This window comes from Anguilla anguilla, chromosome 11, assembly GCF_013347855.1.
Source record: "Anguilla anguilla isolate fAngAng1 chromosome 11, fAngAng1.pri, whole genome shotgun sequence".
Classification (NCBI taxonomy): domain Eukaryota; kingdom Metazoa; phylum Chordata; class Actinopteri; order Anguilliformes; family Anguillidae; genus Anguilla; species Anguilla anguilla.
The window spans coordinates 16,621,452-16,639,400 of record NC_049211.1 but is presented as its reverse complement, the minus strand read 5'-3'; the positions used below and the strand labels follow the sequence as shown (position 1 = coordinate 16,639,400).

Sequence of the window (17,949 nt, the reverse complement as noted above, 5' to 3'; positions counted from 1 at the left end):
AGAATCTTAATATTTCTTCACTTCCAGACCACCAACAGTCCAGTCCTGTCTTTTCCAAATTTGCCAAAATAGTAAAACTAGTTGTTTTATTAGGTTAGACCTTGAGATAGTTCTCAATTGCTTTGTTTGTGAATATACACACAATTTGTTTTTTTTAACAAAATAGGTGTTTAAGTTTAAGTAATAAGTTTTTAGACTACATATTTTCCAGAATTGTAATTCATCACTCTGTTCCTCCTGTTCTCCCAATTAAATCTATCCGTCCCTGCTTGGTAACAGTGACACAGAAGTCTGATAATTCTGTAATGTCATTAATTAGTAAAACTGATATATGGCAAGGCCACAAACAACCTCACTGTCCATTGGTCATGTAATGGTTTCATCATAAAAGGTGCAGGGACAACCGCAAACTGAACATGAACACTCAGCTGCAATTTGAGACTGGATAAAAATTTCCCATGAAAAAAATATGGCAAAATATTGGTGATTTCTAATATTCAGAATGAAAGAGAAAGGATAGCTCATGCACCCTAAACCACAACTTTGGAACAAAACACCGAAACCACTCTTGGCTTCACACAAGACCAGACTCCACACACATTCTACAGAAATAATGGGCCTCACAGTCCAAGACCTGCTTGCAGACTCTTGTGTCAGGAATAACACAATTAAGGTTTATATTTAATCTAACCGCACAGCACTGGGTCCTTAACTTTGAATAAGGAAATTATACTAGCATATTCTTTTTCACATTTATTTTTACATTGTACATTTAACAGTTATTAGCAGATGTATATACAGTAAATATGTAAAAAGGTAACACTGAATTAGTTTCTTAAAGTAACAACTCACTTTGTGTCCTTTGACAACATTTGGGCCTGGAGTGGGAATTCATTTTCCCCACATTACATTACATTGTACAAAATACCCACAAAATGATGTTTTCTTTATGTCCACTATTTAAACTAAATGCTGAACTACCTGGCATTATAAAGTATAAAAAACCAACACATTTAGTGGGTCATTTAGTGTTTATCTTTCTACCCTCTAAAGCGCATAACAACCACTAAACGTATTGTCTTTGTAATTCGTAATTGGTGGTTGAACCCAGTAAATATTTGGTTTGAATCCTGGAGATATGAAAAAGCCACTATAGTAGGAAGGCCAAATCCACATTTGGAGCTTACAGTAGGAGGGATAGATGGGAGAAAGGGAGAGTGGAGATAAATTTCAGCAAATCCCACCTCCAGTGGGCTCCGACCTTGTGGCTGGAAGCTAAAAGACCACTATACAAGACCATAGCCATTTGTTAACTCCCTGAGTCAGTGATATTCCTGTGCTGTAGCTGAGTATGCTACATGCTTTTTTCAATTCTGTGAAAATCTCTACCTAGAAATGAAAAGCAGAAACTAGCGCAAGAGGTACAGTATTTTGGTTAAATGAAAAGGCTCAAGAGGGTGTACCTCAGGGCTTAATTACAAACATCCTCTCGTGTGAGACAGTAGGTTTTAAATAGATGTCATGAGCCTATAGTGTCTGATGAAAAGAATCAAATTAGTATAGAGAGACACAAGTTAATTCAGTGTCCAGACAGTTGTTACCAAAACTCTCCTCAGAGGTTTTAAACAGTGAGGAACATTACACAAAGAGTAAAGCTGAAGTAACTAAGAACTGAGGTAACATTGGAGCTGTCACCTCTTGCCACCTTGTGGCACAAGGATGCTACTACGGCTTTTATTTCTCTGGTTTACTTCCCTAGTAAAACTACATTTTTTTAAGGGGAAAATATATAGTTTATGTTTTCCAAATAACAGAATTGTGCTGTATTAATGTTAATGTATTAGTGTCAATGTCACAGCTAATTACATAAACTGTGTATTATTACTCCACATCAGCCATGATTACACACTATTTGTTTAGTATTACTAAAGTAATATCCTCAAAAACCTGCAGAGATAAATCAAAATAGGATCCATTGGCCTCATTATTGAAAGAAACAGGAACGACTTCCAGTCGCATTCTTCTTGTGCATGCGCCCATATTGTACTGAAGTACGGCACTGTGGCAAAAATGCTTCTCAGCACTAGAACAAAGTAAAGTACCTGAACTGCTTCAATATGTTAAAGCAGCATAAATCTGTGTGAACTGTATACTGAAACTAGAAACAATACTGCTCCTAGCACTGTGGATATAGGCAGTTACTATGCAAATGAAAAAGGTATTGCAACTTGTAATAATCATACTCGTATTTCAGCTGTGATATAGGTCTAAAGCAGAAAACAGTACTCAAACAGGCCTGGGATGGGTCATCTCCCTCACTGACAAATACCAACCTTTACCCAAACAGAGTGTGAAATACTGTAGCAAAGATACGTCTCTCCATTTACAGAAAATAAGTTATTTGATCTCTCATTTGAAGGCACTGCCCATTTGCCAAAACACTTCATGCGACACATGAGATGAGACGAAAGGCCTTTATTCTACAGGTTTATGTCTTCTGAAGATGCTGAGTGGCATTTATGTAACAAGTCGCTACATGATTGATACTCCAGCATGTTCAAAGCCCTAGGAACAGGTGGGCTGTGTCACGCATGTGATAATGTTTCTGGGAGAATCTTGCAGGCACCCTCATCTCCCTTTCCTTTCTGACATTTGTAATCTCCACCCTGCTCAAAGTTGTGAAATTACCTCTCCATGTACAGCATGATTTGCTAGTGTTTATGTTACTTTCAAAAAATGATTCCCAACATAAAAGAGGGTTTAATGATAAAGAATCACATTAAAGATACGGATTGTGGTTGGTTTGGTCAGAGAGAACATTTAAATCCAGTTATTTGAAAGGGTGGATATGCAGTGGACATTTAATTAATCCACACTGCATTCTTTATGTTCATCCATACATATTTGGTAAAGAAGAAGAGTCATTTTATGTATTGCCATGAAACCCCATGTCCTTTCAGCATCCTTCCGGACCAGTATTTCAGCAAATCATAATGCATTCCAGCGCAAACAATTCAGTGTTAAACATTTCCTCTTTTCTGCTGGCCCTTGTATATCAACTGTGTGTGTACAAGAAACAATATTTATTTGTTGTCAACAAATACAGTGGTTGTGTATTACATCATACAACAAAGCGTCCCCAGGAGATCTAGTAGGAGGGGACAACTATTTGGTGAAATGTAAATGTAATCAAACAAATATCTTTGGAAAATAGGGGGTTTGAATGGAATTCACAATGGCATAAGAACAAAAACAGATGAAAGGATATTCTTTTTTTTAAAGCTCACTGGAAAGTTTACAAAGGAGAATAAGATTCAGGACCATTAGTAATATCGTATCATATCATATAGTTCTTGGACTTACAAAAACACAATTGACAAAGCAATAATTTGTAATCATTCTTGACATAACACATTTTCTAGACCTGTATCAACACAATCGAGAACATATGGTGGCTGCCCTGTTAAGTGATAAGATTTTTTAGTTAAAACTAGTTGACAAATCAAACAATCTGACAATAAACTCTCCAGAGTTTTATTGGGTTGTATAGCCTACTAAACAGCAGAAACCCTGTCCTTCAACATTGATGACCCATTTCAGAGCTGTACTGCCAAGGTTCAAGTGCCCATCACTACCATGGTGAGTCAAATAATATCAATACCATAGACTGTGGACGGAAAAAGTATTTCAAAAGTTTCAATGGATTTGACTTATGAAATGTCACTAAGGGGCCAACTTACTTCAAATTCCTTGAGAAATCTGCTAACGTGTTTATGCTATGTTTTAATGGAATCTAATGTTGTGTGGATCACATAGAAGGCCTATGGAAGATAAAGGCTTACTTCACCTCAGATTTGTTTGTATTAGGTATTAAGACATGGAAATGCAATAGAACCCATGTGGAATGAGACAGGATTTGGTGTACAGCTACATGTATTGTCAAACTTTTAAGCACACCTAAACAGGTAATGCATAGAAGTGCTTTTCTACAGGCTAATACAGCGCCTCTAAAATTCTGAGATATTACTGCATTTTAAAGAAACATTCCTTCTTATTAATATAACAAAGAACATTTTTCTTGAGAACGTACACCCTACATTTGCACAAGGATGTTTCATACAGTTAAGCACATAAAAGTTAAAGAAAAAATGAGACATTTGCAACAATGAAATCAAGAAGGATAACATGTGGGGAACTTCAAGTTGTTCCAGTTTTCTTGAATTTGTCCCTATCGCTTCTTTTTCAGCAAAAGAATGCCGTAATGATTGCTGGTGTAATTACCATGGCATTTTTTTCCGCCTGCTCAGAGGGTCAGATCTAACTATAGTTTTAATTTTTCGACGGGTTGCCAGGACTCTGAGCCAAGCACGAAAAGAAAAAGAAGGGGGAAAAAAAACAGCCCACCCAACTAATGTCCACAGCTGTGATATCTCCGCCTGTGCCCTGGACTGATGTATCTAAATACCAAAGCCCTGCTGTAACCTGGTCAAAGCAGGTTATCAACTCTCCTGCTGGGTTCCATTGAGCAGCTACTGCTCACTGGAACATCATTACAGGAACCCGCTGTCTGTTACAGTACAAATACCTCCAGACCTGTATACTCCACTATGGAGTAGGTCCTCAGGGAATCGCGCTGTATGGATGGAACACTGATTCATAACTAACATCAATAGAGCACTGATTAATAACTTACATAAAGGCAAGGAATAGCTGCAGAGTTCCTGTACAGCTCTACAGTTCTAATGTAACACAGTGTCAGCTGACAAAGGCCTGGATTGTATCACTAGTTGTTGTCCTTAAGTTTGACTCAATTAAATGCAAGCTCGGCTTTCTTCACATACACGGCTTGGCATGCTCAGCAATCAATGAAACCAATTCTGTTTGCGCTAAAAAATTAACTTTTGGATTTATTTTTAAGTCAGAGTTAAGGATATTACTTGATTTAATCCAGGCCATAGGCAACACATACAGTATTACAAAGAAAATCTTACTTTTTATTATTCAACATAATATGAGATGCTGGGGGGTGACTGTAGGCTATGCAGATCTCGTATGACTGGCTGCCGATAACTAGTGTGCTGTCTGGTTAATTTATCTCAGTATTAAAACATCACAGGTATTACCACTAAACCATACATTTAATCACAGATTCCATATGGGAGAACTCATACTTGATTTATGAGTTAGCCCGGTTGAAAGGTGGACTATTCGTAATATAATCCAAGGGGGGGGGGGGGGGGGGGATGAATTTGAGCAAATATTAGCCCACTATCGGGAACCGAAAGATATTTCTTTCATGATTGTTTTAAAATGACTAACTTGAGTCACAGCAGTAATATTACTTATTAATGTATGTTGGATGTTGGTTATCATAAATTTTAGTTATTCCTTCATTTCTTGGTGGCCTGACTAGTTGTAAATGTGAGTGGTAATTAAGGATAAGCAATTTGGCAACAGACCATACTGTTCTAGAGGAAATACTTTGGCTTTGTTAAAGTTGCAGCTTTTAACCAGATCGCACTATTCCTGATCTAATATTTTCATTTTAAATTACAAAATGGGGTTCCATTCTCTTAATGCAGCATAGTATTTTACAGAAAGCTGATGCACAGAATATGAAAATGAGAAAGAGGTAGAGAGAGAAGATTGGCTAGAGAATTTAATATCCTACCACACATCAAAAAATGTATCCATAGAAAGGTACAATATACCATAATGACACCAAATAAATTGTGGTCAAATCTTTAAAAAAAATTCCAGCTCCACTGACTGTGTGGCTCAGTGATCATTCAGCAGCTTCCTTGTGCACAGGTGTAATGCCAGGCTGTCTAACAGAGAGAAACCAGTCACACTCGCCATTTTTAAAACTGCTACACAATTTTCAATAAGACAGGAATACTAGAGGAATGATAATCCCATGTGAAAGGAGCTGGATGCTGAGAAACACAAGCAGCGAGTTCAGATTCTGTGGGGACGTGCAGGACAGGACTGGCACCGCAGGGAAAGAACCTTCTGAAAAGGCTTTGAAGGAGAGCCGTAACTCAGGAACCACGGAGTGCCGATGACATGCAATGCTGATTATGAGAACACAGACAGTCAGCAGGCCTGACGCAAGGTAGAGCGCCAAGGGATGAAAGCACACATAATTAAAACAAAAATAAAGAACTAAATTAATAAAAGGTACATTCCTTAAATTAATCAAAGTCCACACAATCAAAAACAGATTGACTTTTTTTTTGTTATAATTTTGTCTGGTCCAAAAAAAAAAAAAAAAAAAGAAAATCAAAAGGAAAAATACCCTTGACCTGGTACTTTCAGTCATGAAAGCCAACAAATCAAGAGTCATTCGCTATTAATTTATCATCGAGCCCCTGGCAGGTGTAAGTACTCAAGCTGAACACTGCACTGGCTGTCTGAGGCAAGGCATGAGGTGGAGATTTATTACAGTCGGAAGGAGCATGACAGTGTCCGTGTCCCACTATTCTCACCATCTGCATCCCAGACCCTCCAACATCCCATGATTCCCATCTCTTCCCCAGTCAATCTCCACAAGAATGGACTGCACATCTCAGAGGAGAGATGTCCAGTACGATGAGTCATTGATAACCCATGAAAGAGCTGTAAGATCAGAGAAGCAGGGTTATGGATGTGCTTTAAAAGCAGGGTGCTGTGGGATGGATCTGAATACACGTGCACCGCCCTGAGTGCTTCCAGTATTCCAGCAGGCAGACCTCAGTGGCCATCGCTCTCACTGCTGGCAGTGTCTGTCAGCTCTCACTGTGGCTTTTTCTTTGAAGGTAAACATGGTAAACATGCAGTAAATAAGCTCCTTATTCAGCCTGGCCACTGGCTGCTTCACTGCAGCTGTGTGCCCCCATTAAGTTGCCAAAAAAGTTGCCAGTGTAACCTCAGAACTACATTGTGGCGACGCCCTGTGTTGTACGCTTTGGCTGCGGACGAGCGCGTAGCCCAGAATAGTCTCCCACACTCCCGAGGGGCAAGGGACGGAAAAACCAGCAGAGGTTCGCTCGCTGCAATGTGCCAACAAAAACTCTGAATGAAGAGAAAACCACGGGCGCCCACTGGGTACGGTTTGAGGGTGTTCTGAGAAACTTGGAAACCCACATGTAAACTGGATGCAAATTTGTTGCTCGTATTAAAGTGACACGGTACTATGAACAGTAAAGTTTTAGGCCATCTTCACTCTGTCCTGTTTGAGGGGCTAAAAGTGATTCTGTTCAATATGTATAATCTTCTTGGAACAGCTTTTGCTCCTCTGGTGACATACTGGAATATTACCTCTGATTGCAACAGGGAATGAAATGTTTCCAGGTTGTCCTTTCCAGTTCACCAAAAAGAGGTGTGAAATTTAAATTGATCTCAATGTTCCTAAATAAAGTTCGGACAAATAAAGTTTTCTAAATTAAAAATAAAAAGGCAAGCACTCATTGTTTTCATAACTGATGCATGCTGTGGAAAGCAAGAAATGTCCACATCCAACACTTATACATGAAGCACACATATTTTCTAAGAAATCATACACCACAAATAGGTGGTGCTTTTCCACATTAAAAAAACAGAACATTGCACAGCTGTCACAGTGAACCAGGCTGAGTTCAAGAACATAAGCACAAAACATTCTCGGTCAGCTGAAATCTCGTCCAAATTTCATATGAATTTTTACTAACAACCGGAATTTTTCCTTTCTCTTTTATTTTTTAAGCTTATATTTTCTTGTGTACATATTTGCCCAACATATGAATAAGTCCTGTGTTGCATATCTTACATAGGAGTTACTCCAAATATGATACATTATACAACCTTGAGCATGTGTCCTAATCATGGACTATTGACACTCAAGCACCCTGAATACTGATCTCTGATGAACAGTCTAGATTAAAACAGGGAAACATGGTAATCCCGTGCAAAGGGCCTTTCTGAGGATGCACTGTGCTTCTCCAAACAAGCCCAGCTTTCAGCTTGCTGCACGCTACCAGTGCCTGACGGCAATCTCCCAGTTCATTTCGGGCATTCAGACTAGCTTCCTGTTCCAAGCCAAAGTTATTTGAATGGATGAGATGCATTACAGTCTGGCAGAGGTGCAGAGCAGTGTGTCTGGCGTTTTTCATTATTACAGACTCGGCACAGAATCCAGTTAGAGATGAGTGTAAGGGACAAATGAGGCTGTAAGCAATGAAAAGGGGAAAAAAAAGGACATACGAACATGACTGCCCTAATCCCAGTACAAAATATGGCCCTGCTTCTTGAAAGACTCTAGAGTACAGGGGCATATTAGGAAACCTACCGCTAGTGGACATCTCCTAACAGTGCTCCCAGGTTCAGCATCCTGATCAAGGTTAAGCTGAGCATTAATCCCTCAACGAAAAGTAACAAATGGCGCAAATACAAAATCAAAAGTGTAAGACGTCTATAAACATATAGCCTGTTTCATATACACACTGCCATATACACAGCAGAGAATTCATACTTAATCACTGTAATAATCACAATATTACTGAGGATACTTAAAGCAAACACGGTTTATTTTATAGAGAATATATATAAAATATTCTTAAAAGGGAAGATACTGAGCTGCAGGGTGCCTCATCCGGTAAAGGCACACACTACTGTAGGGGTAAATTACATTACATTACATTTATTTGGCAGACGCTTTTATCCAAAGCGACATACAAAAATCCCACAGGGCAACACATAACGGGCCGGGGAGAGACAGGCTTCAGTCAGCGAGACATCCGTGGCTCACCACAAGTCAGCTACCTCCTCTGGTCACCTGTGTACCCACAGTCAGTCTGCCTGCACAAGATACACATGCAGTGACTTCACTGGCTTAATGGCTTAAATGACATGCTAGCTTAATTGGTGGCCTGAAAAATTAAAAAAAGCAGCTGCCTCACACCTCCATGCTCAAATGTGCTCACTTGATGGTACTGTCCTGAATTGACTGCAATGAGCATGAACATACACAAATTGGAAATTCCAAATTGAGAGAAAATGTGAGTTAAAGTAATAAAAAAATGGAAAATGTGTTTTCCATTTTGCTGAGGACCCACTGGGACTCCTTCAAGGGCCCCAGTTTTGGAACCCCTTTTCTGCAATATAAGTATACAATCAAAGATTTGGCAGTAAAAATGTACTTTGAGAAAATAAGTTTCAGAAACTGTGATTTATTGTCTTAGGTCTCCTATCTAGGGAGAAACTTAAATAGATTAAAAGGTGCCCATTTATACAACTGCATATTTACGGAGGCCAGTCAGGGTAGAGAACTGCACCAATGAGTGTTCTAAACCGTCTGGTCACAAATCCAGTCCACAAAAATCCTCACATTTTCCTTGAAGGTAAAGATCTGTAGAAATATAGAAAATGACTTGGGGTCTTGCCTGTAAAACATTACTAGTTAAACAAAAGGAAATCCCAGAAAGTTCCACAGACTTTCCATTACTGAAGGGTCAAAGGTCATGGGCAAAGGATGGCCATTCGTTGGATAATTAGCTGTCATTGCTCTAGAACTACGGATTACTCTGTGTGTTCAACTACTTCAGCTTTTCTGCATATTTATCAAACTGATAAAACAGACTGTTTGTACAAATGTCATAATTAAAGTACAAGAATTTATGCATCAATATATGTCAGACCATATATGGCACTGTGACAAAGTTTTCTACTTTTCTGAAGCTACTATAACCATGCAGTCCAGGTATAGTCCCTCATGTCATGTTCCAACTGTGTTTGGTTCATTTGGTGAAATGGATATTTTACTATTATTATTATTATCATCATTATTACTATTATTATTAAAAATGCAGGGTGGTATTGTGCGGTCATGATTAAGGAAATGGGCTTGCAACACAAAGGTTCTATTTGCAGCTGGACCACTGCTGTTGTGACCATGAGAAAAGTAATTACTCCATCAGTAAAATTTCTCAAACGGTATAAGTTGACTGTATATAAAAATGTGACCTATGTAAGTTGCTCTGGGTAAGCTTCCAGCTAAATGCTGTAATGTAGAGCAATGTAATGAATAAAATCAGCAGTACCTCAAAGTATCATTAGCCCTCGGTTTGACCCAAACTGACCCTTTTTATACTTTTAGTAAACAAGGACTGACAATTTTGAGAGATGCATTTCATAACCAGTGATTAAACCAGGGTAAATTTGGTTCTTTTTTAATCTTCTTTTTGCTGCTAATCATCTGTATTTGCTTTATGTCTTTTTGCCCATATGGTTTCTTTGAATATAAAAAGATAAACATGAAAGATAATTGAGAATGTCAGTTCAAAGCAATAAATCTAAATATTCTACAGAAAGAAAACCTTGTTTTGTTTTAATTTTCCATAAATTTCACTTTTTTTTACATTTTTATATAAATCACATCACGCAAATGAATGACAGCCTAGTATTTTTGCATATATTTTATTTCAGTACAGCTTTAATATCCCAATTATTTCCAGAGTGTATTTGACCCAGACTAGCAGTTTCTCATTTCTTGGTTCTCATTTGCAATGCTCAGTTCTCACTCTAAAACAAATCCTACCTTCAAGTAGAATGGGATGATTAAATCCCACTAATAGTTTTTTGAAATCAGATGGCTTACCCTAACTTGGATCATAACTGGGCTTAAAAACATCACACTTTATCACCATCTGCAAGACTAATATAATGCAGAACCCATTGGGAACGAAGGTAGTTTAGAACCCTCAAGTTCAAGGTTCATAACTTTACAAGTGATGGGAAAATACCCCAGTTTAAAGAAATTAGAATACATTATCAGAACTATATATTTACATTATAGAAACCTTTTAGATACACAACTCTTTACTTATTAACTAATGTTAACAACCACAAAATTCCAATACAATAACCAATCATACCAGCTGTAATCAAGGCCTGTTGATTTATATATTTTTTCCAAGTAATACTTATTTTCAGTGACCCATTACATTAGGCCTTTCATGCAAACTGTTTGATTTTGTTGTCCCCTTTCAAAGGCTTTTTAATTTCCAACAATGTATTCTACAGCAGTATTACTAAGAAGTGTCCTGTTAAAAAAAATGATAACACTGCAATATTTTTTTATCAAAGGAAAGTTTAAAGTGTGTAAATTGTGTCATTTTCATTAAATGGCCTTATTGTTGCATCAATGAAAATAAATAACTTGCTAAGGACTAATCATGTTATTTCCAGTTTGATAACCATTATATCTGGGGGTTTCTAATTACTTGACATCATTTCTGTTTCAGAATACTCGTTAACATGGCATATGCCGCCAAACTTTCACTTCATTATTTTTCCCCTTTTCAGTTGTGCAGTTGCACAAAAGCTCAGATGCACACACAGTTCGTCATTTCAGATTTTGACGTTATAGACGGCTAGTAAAATAAGATACATGGAAGGAACATAACTATGTTAAACTGCTACCATACGCAAACGTGCACGCAGTAAGATCTTTAAAAAGTGAGGCACGCAGGAGCAATCATTTGATCAAACCCATTTACTGTGAAGTCCGCCTGGTAAAAGGACAAACATCTCAGATTCTCAACAAAAACAACGGCCTAATTTCACGCCTGTGGTACACAATTAAAGCCTTAGTTTAGAAAGAAAAAAATCACCTGTTATCCCAGATATTAATATAACTGCAGAAAAATAAATCTGCACAATAAAACCAAGAGACTTATTATTCCCTCAGCGAACTGTCTTGTTTGAGGCCACACACTGTTTCAGTGTAAAATCAGAACCTTTTAAAGTGTTAACATTTTAATACTGTGTGTGTGCATCTCTTATCTAATTTCCACTTAGGCCAGCTGTAGTTCACATTTTATACTTTGGAAAGGTACTTTGTAACATACACTGTATGCTAAGTCTCTCTTGAGTCACAGCTCATGAAATTGATTATTCATGCCAGACATGTCACCTGTTTTTAATATGTCTTTGGACAACCCAAAACTCTCCCCCACCCGTTATCTTCCCAAACAGTTCACCTGAACACAGATCCCAAAAGTCTACCAATACACTCCCAACTCTCACTAGGCGATGCATAAAAACACATTTGTTTGTTACCAAGGTTATGTGAAGTTGCTAGCTGACCACAGTACACTGCCCAGGACTTGAAGAAGCAAGGTTTCTCATTAACAACAACACTGCTTGACATCATCACAGTGGCTAATACCAGAAACTGACAAGTCAATCAGGGACTATTCGCTGAAACTACAATGATTACTAAAGAATTAAAATATTCACAAAATACATAAATGTCAAACCATTTGCCATTGCAACAACTAATAACAAGATGCTGGTGCTTCCACTGGTTTCACGATGGGCAGAAGAAAAGAAGAACTACACATTTTTTTAAAATTAACCGCACAAACTGCAGTTGCATCTGTGCATGAAGTTTTGCAAGTGTTTGACAATGTGGATTGCAGCGCTCTGCATATTGTGCAAAATTGGAGTAAAGGTGAATCCTTAACTGCAAACAAATGATAAAGAGCTCACAGGGGCTTGTGCAGTGCTCGTCCCATGCAGAATGGATAGCAGAATAATGACTGGTGGTGATCCCAACATGTTTTTTTAAAAAGCGTTTAATCATACTTGGAGCCCTCATTTAAACAAACCACTGATTAACAAATGAAGAAAAGCTATGTGCAATTTAGGCCTCAATGAAAGTACTCATACAATCCCTCGTGGCATGATGCTATTAACTAGTAACTAAATACCTTGAAGGCATTAGGTCTGATTCGGAAACAAGACTTCCTGATGACCAGTGACTCATAAGTCTTTGCGTTCGCAGTAAAATATTTGAGGGCAAGGTGATGTCTTCTGCTCATTCTGCTCCAAAAGGTCTGTGTCTGAAATATCCTGATATGAAACAATCCCTGGTCGTGCTTCATGTTTGAAGGTCATTACTTGCATATGTATGACCCTGAGACAATGAAGAATCCGCATTGCATTCGATCCCAGGTGACACTGTTTTATTGCTACTCTGAAAAACTGAAAAGGTGACCATAACAGAGTTCCACAAATCAAATGAGAATTTTTTTGAAAGGTCCGGGACTCAGTTTAAGTAGTGCCAACAGCTCTAAGAAAATGCAATGAATCATACATGATGATGACTACAGAAAAACAGATGTACAGAGATTCTTGAAAGCATGTTTTTGATATTTGCTTCCTGCAAAGAAACTTAATGCCTTCCTATATATCTATTGACCTTGATCAATTAATGAAAGGGTAAAGATTTAAATATCTCTCATAGTTCTACTGGTTTGACTGGTCCTGGCAGTATATTGGCTTACTGTTAATATTGGAAAAACGTTTCTTGATGAAATGTAGGCTGTACTGAATTTATACTGACATGATACAGAGGCATCCAAGCATAACATTCTGTCATTAAATATACCTATTTTTTAGTTTTCCAACAGGATCAATAAAAATATTACATCCTTTCCATTTGAAAAAAAAATTAAATAAAAAAACAGGCTTGCAGTGGTACAGTAAAAACCACACAGAAGAAAAATACCCAAGCTTACTCTGACAATCACACCTTTTCTCTTCAAGACATCAAACAGACATCACTGCTCCAGAGCATGGCACAATCACTCATTCTCCTGACGTCCATTATTTGGACCGGGTGGAAACCCTGACTCCTCCATCGGCCCGTTTTGCCCCCTGTTTTTTCCGAATCACAAAGATCAGAAGCTGTGGAGGGCTCCTCAGACACAGCACGTGTACTACAGGAATTTCACGGGCGCTGGGGTTCACTTCACTGACAGGGCATGTGGAGGGCAGCTATTTTCCGGAGTGCGGATCGTACTGTCTGGGGCCAAACCTGAATTCAGGCAGGCCTAACCCGAGAGACAGGAGCATCTGGTACAGGCACAGGGGGGGAGAGGCTCTCTAATGCACATTTTACACAACCCATTGGCTGTTTATGATCCCAACAGAGTGATTCAGCAAAAAACAAAGCAAGCCATGGCCCTGCTTGCGTTTATCCCTTTCCCCCGCCCCCTTTAACATAACATGCTCTGGTAATGCTGACGAACATCTCTACCCACTCACCATTCTCTCTCCTCCATCCCTCTTTCTCCATGCCACCTACTATTCACTGTTCTAACTTGTTTTTCAAGATACCAACCATATGCCTTCATCCCAAACCCAAACAGTGTAAATCTACTCTGACCCATCGACTAAGCAGAAAAGACCAGACCAATATAAGTAGTGCCATGTTTACAGGCACAAATGATTCAGTAGGTGGGACTAGGCTTGGACTTCATTTGGCTTCAAATTTATTCATTTTTTTGTTGATCTATTCATTTCAGTGTTTCTGAATTTTTCAATGCAAATATTTCAAGAGCTGAAAAAGCAAACTGAATTAATCATATTCAGAACACACAGATGAGACAGAAGCTCTTCTCTTGGCTCAGAGACATTCACAGATTAGTCATTCCCTGTACTCACCCACTTAATACAGCCAGACCATCATCTGCACTCCCTGTAAAATGTCCTCATTACAGATTCATCAAAAGCGTTGTAGCTCTGACTCACTACTTTAAACGAGAGATCAAACAAAGACACCTGGTCCTAGTGAATAATATACTCCAAACAAGCTGTGGGTTAACAGGATTCTTTTGAACTGAGACAGATACAACACTAAAACCTCTTATCAGATTCAATGAAAACCCAAAAGATCTTCCCAAGGTGCATAGATAAAAGCCTCATCTTCACAGCCTCATAGCAATCTTTCCATAAACATTCTTCCAAAGCCCAGAATCAACACATGAATAAAGACCCAGCACTATTTTCACTAAATAGGCTGGTAACAACCTGAGTGTTTCCACTCTCTCATAATCTATAAAGTTATACTCTGCCTGTCACTTAGTCCACATCATATTTAATGGAGCTTGAAATGAGCCAAATGGAACTGAAGAGAAACTCAGTTTTCCCTGTAATTGCAGTTCATTGCATAGAGTACATCGCATTTCACAGATTTATTACTTTCAGAAAAAATTTTCGGAAAAATTTTTTACTGACATAATATATATATATATGTGTCATCGTTAGCACATTATTTTTCCAATTCATTCTAAAGTTTATTGAAAAGGGAAAAGTACACCTATGCCTGCCTGAACATGAACTACAGTACATGAATGGACAGTTTACCAGTATTCTGCAGGATTTGCTAATTTGAGTGCAAAATCAGTGTTGACGCACAGGAGTCATGTTGGTTTATGAGCGATCACCGGGCAACAGGACACTGTCTAATTTATAGCGGCCGTGTCCACATGGGAAACAGGAAGTTTGGAAAACCAATCAGAGTACTTGGTCATTATTCTTCTCTTCTTCTCTCTACAATATTTATATATATACTTGATGATTAATGCCTGCTAAATATTTTTTCAATCAAACATCCTGTTTATTAAGAGTTTGTCCTAAATTCAGACCAATGTAAACTCTTTAAACATGGTTCTAGGTTCATGTTATACTTGTCAAATACTATAAGAAAATACATTCTGTGTTTGCAGAACATGCTGGACCTGCACCACCAAGGAGTGTTTATAAAAGTCAATTTCACAAGGAACCAGACGGGCATTTTTTTTCCAGGAATACATTCCAGAATATTTTATGTTATTGCATTTTAGGAAAGTGTGATTGGCAAATTCTGTAACAAGTACAGTATGTGTCATGGCATCAATTGCAAGATATTTAAATTTCCTTACATAAATTAGGAATTCAGACCTGAATATACAAGAATTACAGGTAAAACATTTTTATCATGCTAAAAAACAAAAAAAAATAAATAAATTAAGGAAAGACTACAGTAAAACAGCAGGCAAAACTCATCAACTGTAACACTTTTTGGAAAAAAATAGCAAGGATCTGCTTTTTTATAGAGATAAAGTTTATCCCATTCAGTGCTCGTTGGTTGAACCATTAAGGGCTCTCAGATGCAATTCCAGTTATGGAGATATAGAGATGTGCCCTCACCACCCTCCCCCAATAAGGTTCATCAAGGGAAGCAGAAAAGAGAAAGTTCAGAGGTCAAACATGTATATGCAATTTCCACTTTCACACACACACACACACACACACACACAAAGAAAGGATAAAGAGAGAGATTTACAATAACCGAGGCCACTGAATTCCATACTCCAAAGAACATCCCGTGTAGCTTTAAATGGAATAGGTGCTGACTGCTTCACACTGTTGGGTAGCTTGCACCACATCAGTAATTTACTTCACATGGGTAGTTCTGAGGCAGTCTTACAGCAAGAGGTAGCTTTTAGGTTAAACTATTTACAATAAATATACTAAAGCTGATCGGCACTAAAATAATAATGGTGTCGCATAAAGATCAGAAAAGGTGAACAACCAGGTGTAGCGGGAATACTGTAGAGCAACAATTCACACCATATTTTTGCTTTAAAAATGATGTATGCTCTTACTACAAACTTAATCAAATTGTATCCTCACTTATTTCGCAAGGTGGAAACAAAGACATGCAACGAGATGTCAAATCCCTGGCGGTTAAAATGGCTTAGACGTCTGGCATCTGAAAGTACAGGGGTCAGGTACGAAAAGGTCAAGCACACCATGGCACTGCATTGGTAAAACCAGATTAGTGGATTGTCACATCCAGAGTGTTAAGCCTCATTAAACTCACTTCTGCCCATTAGTGTCTTAGTATGGTTTAAGGCCTATATGATGGGGCAAACTAAGAAAATGGAGGCATACTATGCAGCACTGGTAAAGGTTGTCTGCTCCTCGCAGCACAGTGAGGAGCCACCGCCCTCTGCCACTCGTTTAAATGGCACGACAAATTAACCAAAAGATCTCATTAAACTCTGTGGGGTGAGAGGGAGAAGAAAGGGGAAAAGGAAAACCTCACTTTGCCTCATAAAAAATGGAATGGACAGAGAGAGATCAAATGATTTAATTAGGACTGGTGACCTCTGAAAAAGATCAGGACAAATAAGCACTGCAGGTGGCTCTGAATCACTATCTGAAATTAACCTTATAAAAGTCATTAGTCTCCGATATGCCTTCAGGCCTCCCTTGTTCCTGTGTGTGCAAGACAAGTCACCTCATCTTATTATGTGCGCTGTATAACTGAATTAAGCTAATGGATAAAGATGGCACACCTGTCTGGCTTCATAACCATTGGGGAGAATTTGTTTTTTCTTAACAAGAGGCTGTTGTTATGTTCTTATACACCACTGAATGATTGTAGGTGGTTAATGCAGCAACAGGGAGTGATTTTCTGTGAGTATGTGTGCAAGTGTGTGTGTTAAAATTTACCTGTGTTTGCAGACAGCAGTGAGAATCTCTACGATTCCCTTCAAGAGAGAATGAATCCTTCATGTTCAACAGTGAAATACATGTCAAGCCAGTGAATACCAACAGAAGCATTAAAAAAGAAAAAGAAAGAAACACACTACCAGTTGTGCAGCCTTACGCTTACAATCTTTAGCCTGGTTTGCCATTTGTTTTGGCCCTGATGAGCTGAGCTCACTGCCTTTCTCCATCTCCATGGTAGGCATACGGTACTTTTGCATTCTGCTTGGAGGGCGCATGCATGGTTTCTTTCTGGGAGGGCTTGCATCAAGGAGGCCGTTGGGGCAGAGACCAAACTGAGAGTATCCCAAGCAGGCTGCAAGGTCTACAGATTACTGTCAAGAGTCATAGAGCTTATTAGGTAAATACAAATCCCGTGCCCAAAGCTGAACCAGGTCGCCAAATCCAGTGTGGTACTTCAAAGCAACAGCTGCGTGGGAAATATGTATGGGACTGGGCCTGATTTGTTCTCTTTCTAATAGATTACCAACACGCAACTTCAAGAGAAAAAAGTTTACCTCAGTCTATTCACGAAATTACTGCTGTGCTGATACACTATTTCCAATCGTGTGTGCTGACTGGATGACGTCCTTGCGAATGCAAATGGTT

General features: G+C 38.5%; 1 protein-coding gene across 1 annotated transcript in view; it reads right to left on the bottom strand.

The window, feature by feature from the left end:
- LOC118207758 (ERC protein 2-like) overlaps positions 1 to 17,949 on the bottom strand; it is a 232,007-nt gene that overhangs the window by 144,790 nt on the left and 69,268 nt on the right. The gene's annotated exons all lie outside the window — the stretch shown is intronic.